A 6000-nucleotide genomic window follows, 5' to 3' on the forward strand; every position below is an offset into this window, starting at 1 on the left:
TAGGTTTTCGGTATAGGGTGGTGTTAATGTGACCACCACTTATTTGCACTGTGGTGTCTAGGAAGTGGACCTCCCGTGTAGGTAGGTCCAGGCTGAGGTTGATGGAGGGGTGGAAGCTGTTGAAATCATGGTGGAATTTTTCCAGAGTCTCCTTCCCATGGGTCCAGATGATGAAGATGTCATCAATGTAGCGTAGGTAGAGAAGGGGCATGAGTGGACGGGAGCTGAGGAAGCGTTGTTCCAGGTCGGCCATAAAAATATTGGCATATTGTGGGGCCATGTGGGTGCCCATAGCGGTGCCACTGATCTGGATATATATAGTCTATAAGGTGCCACAGGATTCTTTTTCTGCTTCTACAGTACCAGACTAACATGGCTACCCCTCTGATACTTGAATTTTAAGGGACTGGTTAATACTAATAGTTAAAAAAGCTGATGGCATCATTATCTAGAAACCCAATGACAACCAGGTTGGGTAACTGCCCCAAGAACAGATTCTCCTGGTTATTGATACAGCTGCCTGCAGGGATGCTGAATACTTTCATCCTATCTGGTCCATGGGGTATATAGCATTGACAGTTAGCAAAAAGGATACAGCTACAACCTGTGGTTTAAAGCATTTGGTTGAGTCATTGCTCATTATGCAGAAAGTGTCTTTACTGCGTGTCGTTTAATTTTCACATCTATGCCATTCATCAAGTTTTTCTGGAAAAAACAGGTCACTGTGTAGATGCCTCAACAGCTTTCTCTTCCTGGTCTGTGACATCATGTTCACCTGCCTCACAAGTCACAAACCCTTGGTTCTCACCAACCAGTTCTGTTGTTTCAGTTTCCTTCTTTTTTTTTTAATTTTGGGGGGGGACCCATAAATTGCAGGTATGGCAAATTTCTTTCTTTTTAAGCCTTCTTCTTTTAACATACATCAGACCTGATCGTTTCTGCACAGCTGGACTACCCACCTTACCCATAACAATTTGGGAGAAGAATGCCTACCACATCTTTGGCTATGTCTTAATCAACTGTTTTTACATGGGCTATATATCTTCTATACTAGCCTCATACATCACTGGCATCCAAGAAGTACTTTTTTTTAGGGTGACCATTATGTTTTGTTTTTTAAAATCCCTTCTCTCCCTGGGAGCCCCAGTGCAGCTTGATCAGGATATTTTTTGACACTGTGATTGGGGAATAACCCCAAAATATTGGCTAGCTTTCCAGTGATGGCAACTGTGTAAATGCCATCAGAGAAATTAATTCTAAGTTTTCTAACCATTTGATCATACCTCATGATCACCTCAAGTAGTCCTGGATGACTAGCCATAGTGTTGTTCATATGATCCAGTAATTCAGGTCTGGACGAATAATGGCCTTGGCATAGAGAGAAACACCATTTCTTACCTCCAAAGGTGATTTCTAAAGGGGTGTCATCAGCGATGTTGCTCCAGCTGTGTGAGTATTGTTTTTCTACTAACTCCACCTCCCAAGCCCCCAGGAGATTGAAGGGTTTAACTAGCTGTATTGTAAAGTTTAAACTGGTATTTTGTGGAAAAAAGCCAGCGTATTGCTGGGCAAAGTGATATAAAAGCCCCTGTTGCTCATTTTTCACCTTGTAGCAGTAATGATTTTCTTTCATGTCTAAATGTCGTAGAGTTGAGAGGCTTCCATCCAGTTGTTAAATTTATCAGGCCACCCCAACCACTTAATCAGAAACCCATTTCTTCTCCACTTTCCTCTCACACTTAGACATTTTTCAACCCTGTAAATCCTGTCCTGCTTGGGGTTAACACTTTGTAATTCTTCAGGGGAAAAGGAACCAATAACTGCCTCACCCTTGTGAGCTTTTAACCTTATACATGCCTCTGTCCCTTGGTTAAGGCTTCATCCACCATGAATATTTCATCAGTAAATGTTTCTTCATAACCTTTTTCAAAACATTCATTTGGTTTTTCATAGTCTCATGTGGTCTCCTTTTCTAAAAGGGGCTACAGTCTGGTTTATTTTTAAACTGTCTGCATAAACCTTTTTCTGTACCTTCAGAGAATTTGAGGGTTTAACATCAACAGGCCTGGCATGGACAGTTCTGTAAAAGGTTTGGTTGTAACTCTTTAGAAACACCAGTAACACAAAGATGTAGTGAAAGGTGTTGCGGGTTGTAAAATACCACCATTTCTTAAATGTTAAAGTTCTGTTAAATTGCTCCACAATCCCCGCCTTGACTTCATTAGTAGTAACAAAATAGTGAATCTTAATGTTGCTGTAACAATTTGCTTAATGTCTTGTTTAAAAATTCTTTTCCTTGATCAGTCAGTAATTGTAGGGGTATGTGCCCTTCAACAAAAAAAGTTTTAAAGGCCTTAGCTACTATGCCTCTTGTCTTTTAGAACTAAGGCCCAAGCATGTTTTGACATCCACCAAATCTACCTGCCATTCTGAACCAACATCTGAAACAATAGTCTTGTTTCCTTTAAAACAGACTTGTGCTGGTTTGTGTAAAGTGTAAGCATCACGGTCTGAAAGCCATATTGTTATCTACCTTCTATTCAGAGAATTACCATGCTTTTTGGCTGCTTGAAAAAGAGGGCCCACCACTCCAAAGCTCTCAGTACCCCCAGGTTTGTAATAAATGTTCTGTAACAGAGCCTCTTGTGTAGACATTACTGATAGTCTTTTACTAATAGGAGTATGGAAGGTTCACATTCACAACAAAAAAATAAACAAAAAATAAGTTTTATTAATCACTTGGTTAAACACATGTTACAACTGTTTGTAGAAAATGAACATCATGATCCATGCTACTATGGGTTCAGAATTGGTGCAGTCTTCACTTTGTTCTTACGCAATGTGTCATCTTGTGGTCTGTGTCTCAGGCATGAGCAAAAACAGCTGATACAAGGTAGATTCATCCTAACAGGATTACCAATGTGCAGGTTTCCAAGGCCTCTAGAAAGGTTTCATTCAGTTGTTGAGAGATTTTCAGAAAAGAAACACTGGTAAGCAGCCATTTTAGATTTATGCAGCCATCGATAAATGTAAAGTAATGCACATTGGAAAAAATAACCCCAACTATACATACAACATGATGGGGGCTAATTTAGCTACAACGAGTCAGGAAAAAGATCTTGGAGTTATCGTGGATAGTTCTCTGAAGATGTCCACGCAGTGTGCAGAGGCGGTCAAAAAAGCAAACAGGATGTTAGAAATCATTAAAAAGGGGATAGAGAATAAGACTGAGAATATATTATTGCCCTTATATAAATACATGGTACGCCCACATCTCGAATACTGTGTACAGATGTGGTCTCCTCACCTCAAAAAAGATATTCTAGTACTAGAAAAGGTTCAGAAAAGAGCAACTAAAATGATTAGGGGTTTAGAGAGGGTCCCATATGAGGAAAGATTAAAGAGGCTAGGACTCTTCAGTTTGGAAAAGAGGAGACTAAGGGGGGACATGATAGAGGTATATAAAATCATGAGTGATGTTGAGAAAGTGGATAAGGAAAAGTTATTTACTTATTCCCATAATACAAGAACTAGGGGTCACCAAATGAAATTAATAGGCAGCAGGTTTAAAACAAATAAAAGGAAGTTCTTCTTCACGCAGCGCACAGTCAACTTGTGGAACTCCTTACCTGAGGAGGTTGTGAAGGCTAGGACTATAACAATGTTTAAAAGGGGACTGGATAAGTTCATGGTTGCTAAGTCCATAAATGGCTATTAGCTAGGATGGGTAAGAATGGTGTCCCTAGCCTCTGTTCGTCAGAGGATGGAGATGGATGGCAGGAGAGAGATCACTTGATCATTGCCTGTTAGGTTCACTCCCTCAGCGGCACCTGGCATTGGCCACTGCTGGTAGACAGATACTGGGCTAGATGGACCTTTGGTCTGACCCGGTATGGCTTTTCTTATGTTCTTATGTTCTTATCGTTGGTTCCTACACCCCAACACCTCCAGCCATCTCAATATTTTGTATCCCAGTCATGGGATAGATACACCCCATCATGGGGACCAGGTCTCATATGGGGCAAAGAAGGGAAAAAGAACTGAATAGCAGTTTGTCAAGTCCTCTGTTTGGGACCCTGACTACAAATGTGATAGTACAGCCTAATGATCAGAATCTGTAAGCGGCCCTTCCTTGCAGGGCAGCATGGCCCAATGGACAGAGTCAATAGGGTGGCCCACCTCTGTGGGATTGTGTGGCCTATTGGCCCATGGGACTCCACTTACGGGGGTGGGGCTTCCAGGGGAGGGGGACTCAGGCCCTCCCTGCTCCTCCAAGTCCCAGCCCAGGGCCCTGGCGGTGGTGCTCACCATCAAGTCAGCAGGGATCCTCCTGAAACACGCTGACCGGTTCCCCCTTTCACTCACCGGAGAAGATTGTAAATCCCCTGGGCTGCTTCCTCCCCCTTCTCCCTCGGTGAAGCTCCACATTTCCCCCAGGTCTCTGGGGTCCTCCAATGGCCTACCTCCCCATGGGCACAGTCTCTTCCCTGGGCTCCTCAGGCAGTCTGAAGTCTGTCGGGGCCACTGCATGCCTTGCTTCTGGGGTCGGGGCCTGCAGTCTGTGTCCTCTCCCTTCCACAGCCCAACTAAACTGAGCTGGGCTGCTTCCCTTTATACTCTACCTCCAGGCTGAGCATGCCCAGCAGAGTCGAAGGGGCTTCCTCAGCCTGTAAAGCCCAGTTAACTCTTTCAGGGTTAGTGAGGGATAGGTACACCCCGTCACAATCGTATTTACAAATCATGCTTCAGATCATTCAAGTGACACTCCCCAGCCTCATACAAGGACTCGGAATCCATGGGTTCAGACAACTGCCAGGCACCACACTTGTCAAACAGCCTCACAATCACTCAGGGCTCCTGGTCAGATTCTGAAGACTACAGCAGTGGCAAGCCAGAGGGCTCCCCTTGACCTCCCACTTCTCCTCCTCAAAACTGTCACTGATGTAGCTCTTTCTTTGCAGGTGACTGAGCATCGCTGGAACTAAAATCAAGTCTACAGTTCTCACAGGATTGTGCAGGAATCCATGTTTCCTTTCTGTGTTTCCATGATTTTTGAAAATAGTTTCTTTAGACAAGATGGCCTCTTTCATACTTTGAGGGGTTGTGGTGCTACCAAACAGCCAATGGCTAAGCACTAGAGGCCAGATTTCCAGCCTAGATAACCTTTCCCATTGGTCTGGGGTTTGTGGCTCTACCTCCCACAAGGCCCCATGGACTGGCTCATTTTCCTGATTGGGCCTACGTAGAGGCCTAAACTGAGACCAGTTGATGGAGGGGAGAATGGCGGCTAGCTCACCCTGGAAGTAAAAACAAACACTCATGGTGCACGCTCCAGTACATTGAGTGCTCTGCTTTCCAGACACATCTCCACACTGATTGGTCAAGGGAAGAGGAGGCACTACTATTAGAAGTTCTGCCTATGCCCCACAGTAAATGCCTAGGAAATGTAGGGCCTCTGTTCCACCCTTCTTTAGTGCCACCCTCTATGCCCAAAGCTAAGGGTCATAAATGGAGTTTGATAGGTGGGATGTGAAAAATTTTACCATGGGGTGTGAAAGTTTGACAGCTTGTATAACCCACAATGACTTAGGGATCTACAATTTATGTTTCTAGTAGCAATTTATGTTTCTAGTAGCTGAACCTAAATAGGGCAGATGAAAATAGTCTCCACTCATCCTAGTACTGGCTAATGAACATGCCATTCACACAAAACACAAGAGGCAGCTAAGAGGGAAGAGCTATTCCCACCACACACACACACACGCACTTACTTTTCTACTTTTCTGGAGTGACAGCAACACAGCAGCAGAGAATTTTGGGGGCAGACATGAAGTGTCTTGGTCAAGGCTCCAGAGGAATGCTACAGGTACCTTTGAAATCCATAGCCAAACTCCAGTTGACTACAGATTAGATGCCATGTCAGTAGGAGGAAGTCAGAAAAAGTACTTTATGCTAAATTTCACCAGTACTGTCATGTTTCCACCAGCATTTTCCTTCCCA

General features: G+C 43.8%; 1 long non-coding RNA gene across 1 annotated transcript; it reads left to right on the forward strand.

The window, feature by feature from the left end:
• The first annotated feature begins 864 nt into the window (after positions 1 to 864).
• Positions 865 to 2610, forward strand: LOC120397638. Its single transcript, XR_005593903.1, has 3 exons — positions 865 to 876; positions 1343 to 1449; positions 2545 to 2610. It is a non-coding gene; the product is annotated as an uncharacterized LOC120397638 (long non-coding RNA).
• The last annotated feature ends 3390 nt before the right edge of the window (positions 2611 to 6000 follow it).

Source organism: Mauremys reevesii, linkage group 2 (assembly GCF_016161935.1).
Source record: "Mauremys reevesii isolate NIE-2019 linkage group 2, ASM1616193v1, whole genome shotgun sequence".
NCBI classification, from domain to species: domain Eukaryota; kingdom Metazoa; phylum Chordata; order Testudines; family Geoemydidae; genus Mauremys; species Mauremys reevesii.